The sequence below is a fragment of the Dermochelys coriacea genome, chromosome 3, assembly GCF_009764565.3.
Source record: "Dermochelys coriacea isolate rDerCor1 chromosome 3, rDerCor1.pri.v4, whole genome shotgun sequence".
Classification (NCBI taxonomy): Eukaryota; Metazoa; Chordata; order Testudines; family Dermochelyidae; genus Dermochelys; species Dermochelys coriacea.
In genome coordinates this window covers 134,990,513-135,010,167 of record NC_050070.1, presented here as the reverse complement: position 1 = coordinate 135,010,167, position 19,655 = coordinate 134,990,513, and the positions used below count along the sequence as shown (strand labels likewise).

At 41.0% G+C, this 19,655-nt stretch overlaps 1 protein-coding gene and 1 long non-coding RNA gene across 3 annotated transcripts in view; both read right to left on the bottom strand.

Annotated features, from left to right (window-relative positions):
• SLC35F3 (solute carrier family 35 member F3) overlaps window positions 1-19,655 on the bottom strand; it is a 265,347-nt gene that overhangs the window by 194,029 nt on the left and 51,663 nt on the right. The gene's annotated exons all lie outside the window — the stretch shown is intronic.
• On the bottom strand, window positions 1,997-18,810 carry LOC122459412. Its single transcript, XR_006280104.1, has 4 exons — window positions 18,799-18,810; window positions 10,826-10,833; window positions 10,065-10,070; window positions 1,997-2,209 (listed from the first exon to the last, which is right to left on the bottom strand). It is a non-coding gene; the product is annotated as an uncharacterized LOC122459412 (long non-coding RNA).

Sequence of the window (19,655 nt, the reverse complement as noted above, 5' to 3'; positions counted from 1 at the left end):
TAAGTCTGGCCTTATGTCCACAACAGTCTTTAAAAGATCATAGTTTCCTAGACTGGCTGACAACTGGTTTGATAAAATTTAGAAAAATTAGGCCTAAACTACCTTGCAGCATCATGAAAGACAAGCATCAGCAGAGAACAAACAACAAAACCAAAGCTCCTTTTATCTGGTAATTATCGATCAGCCTAGCACATGAAGACTGCATGGTGCAAAGCCCAATTCATAACAGAAAACAAACAACCCCTCCCCCCAAATTGAAGGCACTTGTGGTACACTGGCTTTTGGCATGTGATCATGTCTCCCTATAGAGGCTCGCCCCGTGACTATACAGTCTGCTACTTTCACACAACTAAAGAAACTCTCCTTCAGCCCCAATAGTACAGGTTTGTGCTTTTGGCGCTGCACTGTGTAGTGTTAGCTTCCTGTAATGACCAGGTTTGTCTGTACATGCGTGTGGGAGGGATTCTTTGCACATTATGAAAGTATTTAGCCCCAAAATTCCAAGGCACGCATTAAAAAAATAACTCCACCAAAAGTAGGCTGTGCCAGCAGAAACCCAAGATGGCATTATACTTTTTACTAATTATTTATCACTTATTTTTAATACATGGCTTTGCATTTCTTTCTTTAAAGCTTACTCCCACTGTTCCCTCATTTCACTCCTTACTCCCTCCCATATACATAATCACTTCTTTATAGGAATAATTAGTACTCATACTAGCTCTCCCATCGAGTGGCCTATGTGCCTACTCGCATGGGTAAAGCTTGCTTGCCTACTCTCTCCTCTCCTTTCTCTCCACCTTCTCCCCCCCATGCCTATTAATAATCCCACTGGAGCGGCTTCTCTCCCTGTATTGCTGCCAGAGTAGCCCCATACAAAACTCTGCCTTAAAGGCTTTTCTGTAAACGCATTAAGCTTCTATTCTTCAGATACTGCAGGAAGCAGCATCAAACAAGTTAGAAAATTAGGAAAAATGCAGTAATTTACAGGGGTCCACAATGGTGGACAAGTTACAGCATTCAGACCTGTGAATTAAAGTAAACATGGGAAAACTGCACTCTGAAATATGGGCAGCTAATGATTTGCAAAAACCTGACTAAGAAGAAATAAATGCACAGCAAAATGGTTAGGATTCTAGGAATCCCTGAAGATAAAGACGTGTCAGATACATTAATGTGAATGTACAGTGGTCATACTTAGAAAACTCATTCTGTGTTTAGAGATATTTCTAGCTCCAGCAGTATCCCCCATACAGTAAATCTCTCCAAAGTGACTTTTAAAATGGAATGACCTTTTTAAGTGCAATCTCTGTATCTGGAAAAGCTTACATCTACTTTGCTAAATTTAGTCATCAAAATATATAGGACTCAATTCTCCATGATTTTTGCACCTTATGCAGCTACTTATACTTATACAAAGTCAATGTAAAATGCTACCACTGGGGTGAGTGGAGAATGCTGATTTGATAGTATTTTACAACAACTGTGCACAGACATAAATGACTACAGTAGGTGAAAAGAAGTGGGGGGAAAAAGTCAGACCCATACATGCTTTATCTAACTATGGACTAGTCTACAATTAAAATTTAGATCAACATAGCTGCATAAGTGAGGATGTGAAAAATCCCAACATAGGTATGCTGACCTAACCCCCAGTGTAGACACAAGTGAAGGGAAGAATGCTTCTATCAGCCTAGCTACTATTCTTCGGGGAGGGGGTGTCCATACATGGACAGAAAAACCTGTTGCATCAGTGTAGGCTGCCTCTATGCTGTGGGGTTATGCTGACATTGCTAACGCAACGTAACTATGCCAATATAGCCTCTGTAGCGCAGACATACTCTGTATGTATACTACTGTGGGAGGTGATAGCAAACTGTATATTTCGGTGACCTCACTTTCCATGATTTAAGAAAAGTTGTTGTGCTGTTTTCTGAGAAGTTTTACATTTCCACTGTTTGTAGCTGGTCTTTGAGATTTGACACGAAGATAGCCCTTGGAAGTCACACAAATGAGGGTCATTTTTGTCAGTTGCCGGCTTGTGCAGATCAAGGAGTGACCGGTTCACATTCTTTTCCAGGTGCAAGGCACACTCCATTGCTGTCAACCCATTCTCCCAATCACCACAATCTGGTTTCTTGATGTCCTGCAAAAATATGTGACCGCCCCTCTGGTTCTGCAGCTTCATGAGTTTTTCAGCATGCTCACGCTCCTCGTGGGACTGGGCTAGACAAGTGCCTTTATTCAATTCCATTCAGGTTTAGTTGAAGATTGGCGTTTCCCTTCTCTTGTTTTTGTTGCTCATGAACATTTTGGCAGCATGCAAAAGTGACCACTCAAAATTAATAAATGCCAGAATTAAAGTTGGCTGTGCAACCTTAATCCAGCCACCTTGTGTGTCTGTATTTTGATACATTCTTTAATTACATGATCACATACTGTTTTTTTCCACAGGACCCCTGACTAATTCAGAACATGGTCAGTGAGCAGCTATTCAATATTTTTCTCCTTGTTGTTCAACATGTAGCCCTAGGCCTCACTGGCTGCATACTTATCAAACCCTGCTCTGAACAGAGTTATCAATTTCCTCATGGGTTTCCTTGTGGTGCTCTTCTCCACAGAATCTAAATGTTTAACAAACATTAATTAATTTTCACAACACGCCTGTGAGGGTTGGTGCTACCCCCATTTTACAGATGGGGAACTAAGGAACAGAAAGGTTAAGGTCAAGAGTGTCTACTAATTTTGGGTAACCAACTTGAGACAACTATGACTGGATTTTTCATAGTACTTAGCATTACACAGGACTTCCTATGTTCAAAGCACAGCTCCCATTAACTTCGATTGCAGCTTTGAGTGCTGAGCGTTTCTTCAAATCATACATCTGCATCTCAAGTCAGGCAGGAACACACAATTAGTGACTACCTGTGAAAAGTTTGGTTTAAATGGACTTGCCCTGCATCACATAGGAACTAAGTGGCAGAGGCTGGGACTGAATCTAATTCTTCAGGGCAGCATTCAATTGTCTTCACCATGAGACTGTTCTTTCTCTTCCTATAATCCCCTGCCTCATTCGCTACACACCTTGCAACTTCTGCAACAAATGATTCAGGAGTCCTATAGCAACAATCGCCTTTTCATTACATCAGCCCTGATTCATCCCCAGAGCGGCAACCATCCTGTGCACTGAATGAGGCAGGGCTCCTGTGGAAAAAAATAGTACGTGCGCATGGCATTAAAGAACGTATCATAATGCCTCTACGCAAAGGGGGTAATAAAAGTAGCACCTGGCATTTCCTAACTTTTGAGCATTTGACTTTGCAATGTTCTTTTAATGTAGTTTGCATGTGTATAATTTCCTTATTTTTTTTTAAAAAAAAACAATCAAAAATTGAAAAAAACAGAAATTCCATCATGTAACATATTGACACTCACATGGGACATCAGCAGAGTTGGAAACTTTAGATCCATGGCACAGACCTCTGCCACTTGAGCTAAGAGAGCGACTTATAGCAGTAGCAGGTTGTAATCCTCTATGTGGATCAACATCAGAAGGGGATGAGACGTGTGTCTTGCTCGTGGGTTTTGAAAATATTTGCTGACAGCAGAGAAATGGAGAGACTCAGTAATCTTGGGTTCCATTCCAGGCTCTGGAGGGGAGTGTGCGCCAATGGGCATAGACCCTTCTGCCAATTCACCCTCCGCCCCACGCCTGACCCCTTGCCCTCCAAACTGTCTTTATCCCAGACCTATCTCTTCCCCACAGGTGGCTCCTTGGCCCTGTCCCATTCTCCTCACCGAGCCAGTCCCGTCTCCACTCCTCAGAATCCTCAGCCCAGTCCCAATCTCAATGCCCATTCAGTCCTAGTCTCCACCTCTGGGCTCTGCATGAGTCTCAGTCTTCTCTATTTGCAATCACAGTCATTCCCTCCTGCTCCCCAGCCACAGTCTCCTTGCCCAGTCCCACCCCCAGCTTCTTGTCCCTATTCACCACGCCCATCCAAGTCTCAATGCCCCATTCCTGACTCCCAGTCTTGTGTGTCTCTCTGCCTGCTCTTGTTCACCCTCCCCCACTGGCTCCCAATCCCAGTCTCCTGCCTCAGGTTCCTCATTCAAACTCAATTTCCACAGCTCCTTATCCCAGTTTCCCCTTTCCCTGACTCCTTGTCCAGCCAATCCCAGGTCTCCCTCAAACTCCAGCTCCTCATAAAATCTGTCCCACCCTCCCTTGCTCCCCTCCCACTGGTTCCCAGTCCTAGTCTCTTTACCCAGCCAGTCTCAGACTCCTTGGGACCTTGTCTAGTCTCAGCCTTCCCTCCCAAAACTGCCTCCAGTCCCCATTATGTTTCCCTCCCTGGAGTCCCAGTCTCTCCCTCTGCTCCCCCCAGCTCCTTGCTCAGCTAATGCCAATCTTCCCCACCCCTTCTTCCCATACACCTGCCCCTCAGTCCAAGTTTCTCTCTGTTTCCATCTGCCCAGCTATTCTCTCAGCCCAGTCTCCCCCAGGTTCTTGTCTCAATCTACTTTCCCTCCTCCAGCCCCAGGTCCATCCTTTCCATATTTGATTCAGGAAGCTTCCTCCTCCAGACTGCTTCAGAGCCAGCAAAGGGAGTATTGGGGAGAAAGGGGAAACAGTCTCCCTGCTATGAGTTCAGGTGCCCATCCCAGTCAGGAGTAGCTGAGGGCTGCAATTACAGGGAAAGGCTCACTTTACCCCCGTATTCCACAGCTGGAGAATGCTCAGTGTGCATAGAATCTTCAGCTCCAATGGAAATGTATTTTCCTCCTCTCCCCATTGTCCAGAGTCTCAAAAAGGGCTCAGCTATTTTTGCTGAAGTTTAAAAAGAAGTACCTCTGCCTCAGGCAAAGACCTGGATTTGAATGTTTCATCCTGAATGGTGAAAATTTCAGAAAGTTGTATGCAAATGAAACAGTGAGTTTACAATGGTAACACTTAAGCACCTAAGCTATAGGTTGTCTGCAGTGTTGTAGCCATGTTGATCCCAGGACATTGGAGAGACAAAGTGGTGAGGTAATATCTTTTATTGGACCAACTTTTGTTGGTGAAAGAGACAATCTTTTGAGATCCAGAAAAAGAGCTCTCACTAAGCTTGGAATCTTGTCTTTTACTAAGAGAAGTTGGTTCAATAAAAGGTATTGCCTCACCCACCTTGTCTCTCTAAGCTATAGATGTCAGTAATGCTCCAACTATAACATGCAGAGATCCAGATCTGCCCCCCCACAGTCTTGTGCACAGAAAACAGTGCAGAAAAATTTTATATGTACTAATCTGTCTCAATAAAACAATGCTTCTCATCATTAATTGCTTGATACTGCCACTGAAATACTGTTAAATAACAGGTGACAAGAGTTGAGTCCATACTGCAACCTTCCTGCCGAGAGCAGATGCAAAGCAGAGTCTTGGCAACCACACCTAGCTAAAACTTTACATTTAATACAAATTAACAAGGCTTCTAAATTATGAACCTGAGAAACAAATGGTGAGCACAAGCTTTCAATCAAAGGGGACAATATAATCTATGCCACTTCTTCCCGTTGCTTCCCACAGCTTACAAACATCACCTCAATCTTCTCTTGGTAAAGCCTCAGCCAGCTAGCTCTCACCCAAGCCCTAATCTTACTCTGGTCCTAGAAAAGCTACTCATGTGCACTAGATGGGTCAGACAAGATGGAGTTATTTTGTTCCATGTTTCCTTATTTTCATAACAGGATGAAGGTTGGGATATATGGAAAACATTATATATCCACAGAGAAAATACCTGTAAAAATACAAAATATAGGTAAATTCTAATTTGTTTATTGTTATCAATAGTACAATTCATATATTGGATAGGGTAGAGTTTAGATAACATGAGGCTACTGGTAATGATCTCCATTCCTAAGCAGAAGGGGCATAAAGAATAAGCTTTGGCAGTTGGAAACTTAACAGCAAGTTTCTACCATCTGGTACTTATTTTAAAAATATCTATATTTAATATTCTATTCAAATCAGTTTAAAAGGAAGTATGGTGCTAGCCCTAATTCCATCATAACCAGGGTTATTTTTGTCTGGAAATATATAATATATGTGCACACCTTTTATTCATAGCATATATAATTCCAGAAAACTTGACCATGAGCTCATTTAGGCTGATATTCACCCCGTGCAGAGAACCCACATAAGCCTATGCACCCAATAACTCCTCAAAATAGTGCTCACATAAGATTTAAGTGATAAGCATGCTTTGCATAAGCACACTGTTGATTTTCACTTATAATGGAGATCTGCTAGAAAAATGTGACAGTCAGTGGTACTCCATTAAAGCTCACGCTGCTTGATAGCATTAGTCTTGGTAACAGAATTAGAAACAGCCAGAAAAAAAAAATGTAAAAATCTTCAGCAAAAGGTTTGTCTTAATGTACCACATATAAACAAGATGGTTATTCTGACTTGCATTTTGAATCATGTTAGAACAGAGAGGCCAGGAGCTAAGAATTAGACTGGCCTCAAATAGATATGTTAGGAACAACAGAACCTAAGCTTTCAGGTAAGAAAGAAAGCTTTGAAGGGTCCAATAAACCGAGAAATTACTTGGAACGTCAGCCCTATTACATGTACTAGAATAGCCATGGACTGAATAGTAATCATAGGGTTTAACAATTCTCTAAATTCAGCAACAGCTGTTATCTGAACTGTGCAGTGTTTTACATTCACCTCTAAAATACTACAGAATTTATTAGCTCATTTTTATAAAATCTGAATCAAAGTCAGACCAGAAGGATGGTTTAATGCTAAGGCACTAGCTGGAGACCTGGGTTCAATTCCCTGCTCTGCCACTAACTTGCTGCATGACCTTGGGTAAGTCACTTAGTTTCTCTGTGTTCTCTATATGCAAAGTGGGAATAATAGTTCCCTATTTCGTATAGGTGTTGTGAAAATAAACACATTAATAGATTGTGAAGTGTTCAGATATTATAATAATAAAAGTGTCTGATCAAGTGATATACAGAGTATATTCTAACAGGACAAGACTAAATTCAATTTTTTCCTTTTGTGAAGGAACCAATAGGTTAAAATGGACATTTTACTCAAATGTCAATGTTGAAACACAAAAGAACAACTTTTATTCCAGTGCTGCTATGGACTATGTTAGGAATGCACACAGGTCTGTGAGCTGCAGCAGAGTTACTATATAATGTAGTTTTGGAGCTTTCTAGGGATTAAAAATTGTACCTTCTCCAGTACACTTATCCTACATATACTACTTAAGCCTGGTGTATGCAGCTTTCATTAATGAGTATTACATGTGCACATAAAAAAAGATTGCACCCTAAGCATCAAAAGAAAATTCAGACTAGACTGTTATTCATCAATATCCTGAAAGAGATAACGCTGATTTTCTTCCTCAAAAGGTTGTTCATGTTTATTAAGAATAAGAGATATTCTCATACAAGTCCCTCACTCCAGCTGTCATAAAAATTCTTCTTGAATAATTCAACACTTTTCAACTTACACTAGCATTCTACACTGGCAAAAATACAGTAATACTATTATAATTACTTGTGGCACCTTAGAGACTAACAAATTTATTAGAGCATAAGCTTTCGTGAGCTACAGCTCACTTCATCGGATGCATTTGGTGGAAAAAACAGAGGAGAGATTTATATACACACACACAGAGAACATGAAACAATGGGTTTATCATACCCACTGTAAGGAGAGTGATCACTTAAGATAAGCCATCACCAGCAGCAGGGGGGGAAGGAGGAAAACCTTTCATGGTGACAAGCAAGGTAGGCTAATTCCAGCAGTTAACAAGAATATCAGAGGAACAGTGGGGGGTGGGGTGGGAGGGAGAAATACCATGGGGAAATAGAAAAGGAGTACTTGTGGCACCTTAGAGACTAACAAATTTATTAGAGCATAAGCTTTCGTGAGCTACAGCTCACTTGATCGGATGCATTTAGCTTATGCTCTAATAAATTTGTTAGTCTCTAAGGTGCCACAAGTACTCCTTTTCTTTTTGCGAATACAGACTAACACGGCTGCTACTCTGAAACATGGGGAAATAGTTTTACTTTGTGTAATGACTCATCCATTCCCAGTCTCTATTCAAGCCTAAGTTAATTGTATCCAGTTTGCAAATTAATTCCAATTCAGCAGTCTCTCGTTGGAGTCTGTTTTTGAAGCTTTTTTGTTGAAGTATAGCCACTCTTAGGTCTGTAATCGAGTGACCAGAGAAATTGAAGTGTTCTCCAACTGGTTTTTGAATGTTATAATTCTTGACGTCTGATTTGTGTCCATTCATTCTTTTACGTAGAGACTGTCCAGTTTGGCCAATGTACATGGCAGAGGGGCATTGCTGGCACATGATGGCATATATCACATTGGTAGATGCGCAGGTGAACGAGCCTCTGATAGTGTGGCTGATGTGATTAGGCCCTATGATGGTATCCCCTGAATAGATATGTGGACAGAGTTGGCAACGGGCTTTGTTGCAAGGATAGGTTCCTGGGTTAAAAGAAAAGGAGTACTTGTGGCACCTTAGAGACTAACAAATTTATTTGAGCATAAGCTTTCGTGAGCTACAGCTCACTTCATCGGATGCATTTGGTGGATTCCACCAAATGCATCCGATGAAGTGAGCTGTAGCTCACGAAAGCTTATGCTCAAATAAATTTGTTAGTCTCTAAGGTGCCACAAGTACTCCTTTTCTTTTTGCGAATACAGACTAACACGGCTGCTACTCTGAAACCTGTTCCTGGGTTAGTGGTTCTGTTGTGTGGTGTGTGGTTGCTGGTGAGTATTTGCTTCAGATTGGGGGGCTGTCTGTAAGCAAGGACTGGTCTGTCTCCCAAGATCTGTGAGAGTGATGGGTCGTCCTTCAGGATAGGTTGTAGATCCTTGATGATGCGTTGGAGAGGTTTTAGTTGGGGACTGAAGGTGATGGCTAGTGGCGTTCTGTTATTTTCTTTGTTGGGCCTGTCCTGTAGTAGGTGACTTCTGGGTACTCTTCTGGCTCTGTCAATCTGTTTCTTCACTTCAGCAGGTGGGTATTGTAGTTGTAGGAATGCATGATAGAGATCTTGTAGGTGTTTGTCTCTGTCTGAGGGGTTGGAGCAAATGCGGTTATATCGTAGCGCTTGGCTGTAGACAATGGATCGAGTGGTATGATCTGGATGAAAGCTAGAGGCATGTAGGTAGGAATAGCGGTCAGTAGGTTTCCGATATAGGGTGGTGTTTATGTGACCATCGCTTATTAGCACGGTAGTGTCCAGGAAGTGGATCTCTTGTGTGGACTGGTCCAGGCTGAGGTTGATGGTGGGATGGAAATTGTTGAAATCATGGTGGAATTCCTCAAGAGCTTCTTTTCCATGGGTCCAGATGATGATGATGTCATCAATGTAGCGCAAGTAGAGTAGGGGCATCAGGGGACGAGAGCTGAGGAAGCGTTGTTCTAAGTCAGCCATAAAAATGTTGGCATACTGTGGGGCCATGCGGGTACCCATCGCAGTGCCGCTGATTTGAAGGTATACATTGTCACCAAATGTGAAATAGTTATGGGTCAGGACAAAGTCCAGCCACCAGGTTAGCCGTGACAGTATCGGGAATACTGTTCCTGACAGCTTGTAGTCCATCTTTGTGTGGAATGTTGGTGTAGAGGGCTTCTACATCCATAGTGGCTAGGATGGTGTTTTTAGGAAGATCACCAATGGACTGTAGTTTCCTCAGGAAGTCAGTGGTGTCTCGAAGATAGCTGGGAGTGCTGGTAACGAAGGGCCTGAGGAGGGAGTCTACATAGCCAGACAATCCTACTGTCAGGGTGCCAATGCCTGAGATGATGGGGCGTCCAGGATTTCCAGGTTTATGGATCTTGGGTAGCAGATAGAATACCCCAGGTCGGGGCTCCAGGGGTGTGTCTGTGTGGATTTGTTCTTGTGCTTTTTCAGGGAGTTTCTTGAGCAAATGCTGTAGTTTCTTTTGGTAACTCTCAGTGGGATCAGAGGGTAATGGCTTGTAGAAAGTGGTGTTGGAGAGCTGCCTAGTAGCCTCTTGTTCATACTCTGACCTATTCATGATGACGACAGCACCTCCTTTGTCAGCCTTTTTGATTATGATGTCAGAGTTGTTTCTGAGGCTGTGGATGGCACTGTGTTCTGCATGGCTGAGGTTATGGGGTAAGCGATGCTGCTTTTCCACAATTTCAGCTCGTGCACGTCGGCGGAAGCAGTCTATGTAGAAATCCAGGCTGCTGTTTCGACCTTCAGGAGGACTCCACCCAGAATCCTTCTTTTTGTAGTGTTGGTAGGAAGGTCTCTGTGGGTTAATACGTTGGTCAGAGGTGTGTTGGAAATATTCCTTGAGTCGGAGACGTCGAAAATAGGATTCTAGGTCACCACAGAACTGTATCATGTTCGTGGGGGTGGAGGGGCAAAAGGAGAGGCCCCGAGATAGGACAGATTCTTCTGCTGGGCTAAGAGTATAGTTGGATAGATTAACAATATTGCTGGGTGGGTTATGGGAACCATTGTTGTGGCCCCTTATGGCATATAGTTTAGATAGCTTAGTGTCCTTTTTCTTTTGTAGAGAATCAAAGTGTGTTTTGTAAATGGCTTGTCTAGTTTTTGTAAAGTCCAGCCACGAGGAAGTTTGTGTGGAAGGTTGGTTCTTTATGAGAGTATCCAGTTTTGAGAGCTCATTCTTAATCTTTCCCTGTTTGCTGTAGAGGATGTTGATCAGGTGGTTCCGCAGTTTCTTTGAGAGTGTGTGGCACAAGCTGTCAGCATAGTCTGTGTGGTATGTAGATTGTAATGGATTTTTTACCTTCAGTCCTTTCGGTATGATGTCCATCTGTTTGCATTTGGAGAGGAAGATGATGTCTGTCTGTATCTGTGCGAGTTTTTTCATGAAGTTGACAGATTTCCACTCTATACGGCTAAATTCAGTGCCTTCAATAATGACAGGTTTCAGAGTAGCAGCTGTGTTAGTCTGTATTCGCAAAAAGAAAAGGAGTACTTGTGGCACCTTAGAGACTAACAAATTTATTAGAGCATAAGCTTTCGTGAGCTACAGCTCACTTCATCGGATGCATTTGTCATCATGAATAGGTCAGAGTATGAACAAGAGGCTACTAGGCAGCTCTCCAACACCACTTTCTACAAGCCATTACCCTCTGATCCCACTGAGAGTTACCAAAAGAAACTACAGCATTTGCTCAAGAAACTCCCTGAAAAAGCACAAGAACAAATCCACACAGACACACCCCTGGAGCCCCGACCTGGGGTATTCTATCTGCTACCCAAGATCCATAAACCTGGAAATCCTGGACGCCCCATCATCTCAGGCATTGGCACCCTGACAGCAGGATTGTCTGGGTATGTAGACTCCCTCCTCAGGCCCTTCGTTACCAGCACTCCCAGCTATCTTCGAGACACCACTGACTTCCTGAGGAAACTACAGTCCATTGGTGATCTTCCTAAAAACACCATCCTAGCCACTATGGATGTAGAAGCCCTCTACACCAACATTCCACACAAAGATGGACTACAAGCTGTCAGGAACAGTATCCCCGATACTGTCACGGCTAACCTGGTGGCTGAACTTTGTGACTTTGTCCTGACCCATAACTATTTCACATTTGGTGACAATGTATACCTTCAAATCAGCGGCACTGCGATGGGTACCCGCATGGCCCCACAGTATGCCAACATTTTTATGGCTGACTTAGAACATCGCTTCCTCAGCTCTCGTCCCCTGATGCCCCTACTCTACTTGCGCTACATTGATGACATCATCATCATCTGGACCCATGGAAAAGAAGCTCTTGAGGAATTCCACCATGATTTCAACAATTTCCATCCCACCATCAACCTCAGCCTGGACCAGTCCACACAAGAGATCCACTTCCTGGACACTACGGTGCTAATAAGCGATGGTCACATAAACACCACCCTATATCGGAAACCTACTGACCGCTATTCCTACCTACATGCCTCTAGCTTTCATCCAGATCATACCACTTGATCCATTGTCTACAGCCAAGCGCTACGATATAACCGCATTTGCTCCAACCCCTCAGACAGAGACAAACACCTACAAGATCTCTATCATGCATTCCTACAACTACAATACCCACCTGCTGACGTGAAGAAACAGATTGACAGAGCCAGAAGAGTACCCAGAAGTCACCTACTACAGGACAGGCCCAACAAAGAAAACAACAGAACGCCACTAGCCATCACCTTCCGCCCCCAACTAAAACCTCTCCAACGCATCATCAAGGATCTACAACCTATCCTGAAGGACGACCCATCACTCTCACAGATCTTGGGAGACAGACCAGTCCTTGCTTACAGACAGCCCCCCAATCTGAAGCAAATACTCACCAGCAACCACACACCACACAACAGAACCACTAACCCAGGAACCTATCCTTGCAACAAAGCCCGTTGCCAACTCTGTCCACATATCTATTCAGGGGATACCATCATAGGGCCTAATCACATCAGCCACACTATCAGAGGCTCCTTCACCCGCGCATCTACCAATGTGATATATGCCATCATGTGCCAGCAATGCCCCTCTGCCACGTACATTGGCCAAACTGGACAGTCTCTACGTATAAGAATGAATGGACACAAATCAGACGTCAAGAATTATAACATTCAAAAACCAGTTGGAGAACACTTCAATCTCTCTGGTCACTCGATCACAGACCTAAGAGTGGCTATCCTTCAACAAAAAAGCTTCAAAAACAGACTCCAACGAGAGACTGCTGAATTGGAATTAATTTGCAAACTGGATACAATTAACTTAGGCTTGAATAGAGACTGGGAATGGATGAGTCATTACACAAAGTAAAACTATTTCCCCATGGTATTTCTCCCTCCCACCCCACCCCCCACTGTTCCTCTGATATTCTTGTTAACTGCTGGAATTAGCCTACCTTGCTTGTCACCATGAAAGGTTTTCCTCCTTTCCCCCCGCCCCGCTGCTGGTGATGGCTTATCTTAAGTGATCACTCTCCTTACAGTGTGTATGATAAACCCATTGTTTCATGTTCTCTGTGTGTGTATATAAATCTCTCCTCTGTTTTTTCCACCAAATATATCCGATGAAGTGAGCTGTAGCTCACGAAAGCTTATGCTCTAATAAATTTGTTAGTCTCTAAGGTGCCACAAGTACTCCTTTTCTTTTTGCGAATACAGACTAACACGGCTGCTACTCTGAAACCTGTCATTATAATTACTGTAACTTTTTACTAACTGATTTTACTACATTTCTGACAACAAGCTGGGAGATGCAAATTCAGAAATGGCTATGTATATGCAGAAATATACATACCCCAAACTGAGACATATGTACGAATACATGTCCTTTGCTGGAATATTTTTACAAGGTGAATAGGTGCATAGAATAAACTCTGTTGCAAAAATAATGCATATTTTAAAGGGAAGTGGTGTCTAGGTTATTTTGACTTTTAAATAGTGACAATCCTGGGATGGAATGCAACACAATTACTAAAACTAACCCTCAGTGGAAGACACCTCCTGTAGATTTACAGCCACCCTTATTGCTGATCCAGGTGAGGGTTTGTTGAGCTCAGCAGGGTGCTATAATCAACCCTTTTTGGTCAGGATGGATCAGGTCATTTGAGGGCTTGTCTAGACTAGACAATGACCGAGGCTAGGTCAGAGTTAGCTAACACGGGTGGGGAAGGGTGGGGGGGCAATGAAAGCTTGGTGGTCTACAGTTTACACCTCAACCAGCTAAATCAGAGTCAAAGGTGTTAACCTGCATCTACACAAAAGGGCCTGGCTAAATTGTGGTTAGCTAACTTGGGGTTAGTTAATGCTGACCTAGCCTTCTCCTGATCACAGGTTCTGAGGGATTAATGGAATCCTGGATGATTTTCCTCTGGAAAAAAATACAAAAGCAGGAATTCCAACGTCAATATTTTAAACTAAATTACCATCAGTACGTCTACAGAACATGCATATCTTCTAAAATTTATAGCTTCTATGGTTGTAATATATACATTGCAACAGTCTGTTCATCAGGTAAGAGATTTGATTCACAATACATTGAAAGGAAAATAAAGTTATATTTTGGCTGTTTGAGGCACAAATTATTATAGCCTTTAAATAGTCAGTTAATACTTTCAACAAAAGGACCCGGGCACTGTACTATTCTATGCACACTTTTTTTAGGCTGCAAGTATTCTAACAGGTAAGGCCAAGATTCAGCAATCCACTGTAATTTGCCAGCAATTGAGATCAATGGAGACAGAAGCAACTGCTTGAATAAGACATCAGAAAACTCATAATGAGACATGCCCACAAATGTTTTACAAGGAGGAAATCTGCTATGAAATAAAGGTGGCTAAAAGTGAGTAATTATTATCTGAAAACTGAAAAGGAGTACTTGTGGCACCAATTTTTTTTTTAAATTTGTTAGTCTCTAAGGTGCCACAAGTACTCATTTTCTTTTTGCGAATACAGACTAACACGGCTGCTACTCTGATATCTGAAAACTATGGAGACTGGTTAATGCCATGGATTGGATGCCATGATTTTCATCTTTATTTTTGTCATATTGGGGTCTCTGGCTCTAGCTGGGCAGATGTAATGGTAAATAGAACAAACTTTAGCAACAGATCTGACAGCTGCATGAGAGACAAAGCAGCATCTCAGCAAATGCAGAGGGGCAACACAGGATCCTACTAATGGTATCTCAGTGAAAGCTTAAGTCTTCCAAGAGGCCATGCAGCTCCCCATCCAAAATCCTTAAGAATTAAAAATGAAGCAAATTTGTTTTCATATAGTAGTTTTAATTCAAACAAACAGACTGGTTTTATAAGGATTGTTAGGCTGTTTATAAAGTAACTTGTAAACTTTATCCTTTTTCATCTCTCAGAGGACTCTCTCTACTTGCCTGCAGACTCCACAGTTCAGTTCCCTTCTTTGACAGAAGAGGACTGGAGCAGCTGACATGGGACTCCATTAATAAAGAATTAAAGGAGGGTAATGTAATCAATACCAGTCCACATGGGTTTATGGGAAATCGAGCCTGCAAACTAACTTGACATCCTTTTTTGACGAGATTACAAGTTTGGCTGATAGAGGTACTAGTGCTGATGTAATATACTTAGACTTCTGTAGGACTTTTGACTTGGTACCACATGTTGTTTCCAATAAAAAGTATTACCTCAACCATCTTGTCTCTTTTAGTACCACATGACATTTAGAACAATGTAAAATTAACATGGCACATATTCAATGGATTTATGAGATGGCTAATTGCTAGGTCTCAAAATGTAATTGTAAATGGGGAATCATCATCAAAAGGTATGTAAAAAAACAGAAAGCCACTCTGCCCTAGTTCTGCCTTATTTAGGTCATGGTTATCACCTTACGACAGCATGCAAGGGTGCAGGCTTTGCCTCTGCCCTTTCCCTCCCCCACAACGTACCATCCAGAAGCACTGATGCAGAAAGGGAAATAATCTGCTGCTGGTATATACTAGTGGCAGACTGGCTCCCCCTTGCTCTAGTGAGGAAGTAGAGAGTCACAATTCCCTTCCTGTTCTGCTCCTCGGAGCTATGTTATTATACATTGCCCCTTTCTTGGGGCAAACTGTTACATCTGACAGTCTAACCCATAGATTGCAAGGAATATATCTCATGGGTCTCGAATATAAACCTTTACTCCTGGCAGTACTCTAAATTCATATGAGTATTCCCACTGACATCAATCAGAATATTCAAGTGAGTATGAACTATTTGCATGTGTAGGGTATTGCCCTAGCCCATATAGTAATAATGTCATATTTTCCCAGTGTAAAATACTAAAAGCCATCATAACGCACATTTAAATAACTTTTCTGACCATGTGCCATATGGACGAGTTTGCTTATTTTCAAAGTGATGGTACAAGGTGCTTTATAAAGATAGCTTTTCAATTAAGAGCCCAATTCACTAATAAATAAAAACAACAACAAAATCTCTTAGTGATATCTATGGGAGATTTTCTTGAACAACGACTGGTTACTGAACTGGGCCCCATGTGAATACGAGCAAGAATTGGGTCACTTTCAATATATTCAGGATTGAAAAACAAAAGACAGACACACAAACAAACATCCCTAGAGAAGCTATGAAGATTGCCTCACTGTTTCTTCAAGTCCCGGAGAATCAGCTGTGTAATAACCAAACTGCACAGGAATGTTCCTGAAATTAATTCAGTTGCAAGGCACATGAATAATCTAGGACTAAGAGGTAATTATTTCGCTAAGTGACTCTGTCACAAGTTTTCACCATTACTGTTCCAAATTTCAAGTACAATTCTCTCCTTTTTATTTCCTAAAATGTCTATTCTTCTAGGTGAAGTTAAAAGTAATGAAACATTATTGACTAAAATGACACAGATAAAAGCATCCACAGCCTTTAAAAATACCACCATAGAATTGTCTAGCAATTTACAAAGCAACACAATAGCCACTCAAAATATTTATGTGCAGTGCCAGGAGAAGGAAAAAAATCTGAGTTACACTTAATAGAGACTGCACAGCAAGCATAACATTAGACAGCATTTTATCACCACTAATCTTTTTTTTTCCAAAAGCTTACATCTTTAAAATCTCATTTTTTATGATTTTATTGTCATCTACTAAATGAAAAACTCCAGCTACTTTGAATTTTGTATATCTTAGCAAAAAAGCACCCCCCCAAAAGGTTAATATTTATCCTCAAATTGCATAGTGTATGCTAGTAGCTATAACTCCAGATTTATTGTATTGTTTTCATTTTCCCTAAAATGCTGATTTACATCTGGAAAAAAAATAAAACTGCAGATTTCAGTGAAATGTGCTTACTTTTTGTCGTAAACACATGTTTACAGGATCATTCCTATAAAGGTTGTGCAATTTGTGTGTCTTAGGACTCCATTCAGAAAAAAACTTCAGCAAATATCTAACTTTAAGCACATGCCTAAAAACTCCATAAAACCAGAGTTAGAATTAAGCATGCATGTATTTAAGTGCTAAATGAGGTCCACAATTTTATATCTATATTAGTCTGCATGTATAATTGACCTAGATTATAAATTGATGGTGTCCCTTCAGAATTCCACCAGTTTGCAGGAATGGACAATAAAAATCTTGAATAGTAGTGATCTCTTAAAAACAGATTAATATTTAAAGGGACACAGTCAACTTGAAATCTAGTTTTTTGTTGTTTTTTTTTTAAGAGAGTGTATTAAGTAATTTCAGATACTACATCTGACCCTGACTCTGCCTGCCAATAACTGTGGTCTTCCAATCACATTTTTCTATTTTTAAAAAGATTTCTCTCCATTTGCTCTTCAAAAGACCACATCAACTACAGGGGGAAATGACTAATTGTACAGGAGAAAGTGATTATTACAACATCAAATGCAAAGTGAACAAACTAAATAAAGCAAACAAACATCTTCCCCCTACAATTTTCTTTCAATTATATTAAACTTTGTAGTTAGTTTAACACTAGCTGTTTAAAAATTCCAAAACAAAAGGCTGATTTTTAAACTGAATTAATCCCTTTAAGTCTACTTTCAGATGAAGTAAGTGCAGGAAAACATTTGCAAATAAAAGTATGATTTTTAAGTAGACTGTTTCCCTTCAAAAACACAGCAGATTTATTTAGGTAAAAATAAGAGAGGAAGTTTTTTTCATTTGAAAAAAAAAATTTTTAAGGAAACACAAAGTACACATTTTACTCTGAAAATTTAATTGCTGTGAGTTTTCCTTTGATACAACACAGCTTCAGAATATATTAGCTTACAGTCAATACTTCAGTAGAAAAATATGTCCTGAATCATTCAGCCATCTTAATGGATTACTTTCTAAGCTCATACATGAGACAAACAGCAGGGTGGGAGGTCTGACAAAGATATAGCAATATGAAAAGTTAGCTCAATCCAATATCGAACCAGTGTACTGTTTCGTATCATATGATGTGATAAAAAGAGAGAGAAAGATGACACTTTCCAATTTTATTTGCAAGTGTAACATGCTCATAATCATTATTAGCAAGATAATGATCTACTGGAATATTTTTTTCAGACAACGTTTTTGACTGTTTCACAGTTTCACATCATCATACAAAAAAAGCAAAGCAAATTGTGTTAAAATAAGTTTTCAGCAAAAATATTTGAGAAAAAACACCCACATACTTAAAATTACAAATGAATGCCTAGAATTTTGTTATGTACAGTACATGGATTTGGAGCAATTAAACGCTGTCGTACCACATCGTGAAACGAAAGAACTTCTCTAATAGTCCCGTAAGAACTCTGATGATCAAATCCTTCCAAGATCAAGATAATTTTGACAAGCTTTGGGTCAGGCACTTTGTATAAAACAGCTTCTCAGGGAAAAAAAATCTAAGGAATAAAACAGCCCTGCTGGAACAGTACAGGAACTGAATATTATTCAGTGGAACTCACCAAGCAGCACAGGTAGAATTTCACAGGGCCAAGTCTGGCAATATCTGAAATCCTTACTCATCTGAAATTCCCATTGATATTAACTCCCCCTGACATTGCTTGAGTACAGAATTAGTAATGGCCAAATCCTGCAGCCCTTTCTGACTGCAAGGCTGGCAAGGAGCTTCGTTTTGTGTAACAGAGGTTAAAAATCTACCAAAAATAACTGAAATAAACTTTCCTTAAGTGCAATAACACACTTCAAAGTATGCGATTCCAATGTCATTTTGTATGTGTATTGCTTGGATGCTGTAGGCCATCAGCCATTCATAGCACACACATGGATATACACAGTTAGCTATATGTTCTATTCTAGGGATTTTTTAAAAGGGCATGCAATGAAGACCTAGCTAGCAATTGCATGCACACCAAGCACAAGCTCTATTCCCCATCAATCTGACAAAATCATCATTGAAAACAGTAGGATACAGAACCAATATAGGATTTTACCAAGGCAGAAACATTTCCTTGGACACATTTCTGTTAGGAAAAAAAATGAAAAGAAGATCTGGAACTTAGATCAGCACGGAACCAGAAGCCACAGCCTCCTAGCCCTGATAAGAAAAAAAAGTGGTGCCAGTAGCAGCAGATTCTCAGACACTGACACAGAAAAAGACAGAAGTGGGGAAGAAATTACACAGAATATTACCACAGAAATGGAAAAAAAACAAAGGTTTTCAGTCCTCCATATTCTGTCTTGAAGGTGTTTTCAACTGAACTAAAAGACCTGACTGAAAATAAGAAAGTACTAGGCCAATAATTTACACTACAGAAAGGATGTGGACAAATTGGACAGAGTCAAGTGGATGGCAACGAAAATTATTAGGGGGGCTGGGGCACATAATTTACAATGCAAGGCTGAGGGAACTGGGCTTATTTAGTCTGCAGAAGAGAAGAGTGAGGGGCGATTTGATAGCAGCCTTCAGCTACCTGAAGGGAGGTTCCAAAGAGGATGAAGCTAGGCTGTTCTCAGTGGTGGCAGATGATAGAACAAGGAGCAGTCTTTCTCAAGTTGCAGTGGGGGAGGTCTCGGTTGGATATTAGGAAACACTATTTCACTAGGAGGGTGGTGAAACACTGGAATGGGTTACCTAGAGAGGTGGTGGAATCTCCATCCTTAGAGGTTTTTAAGG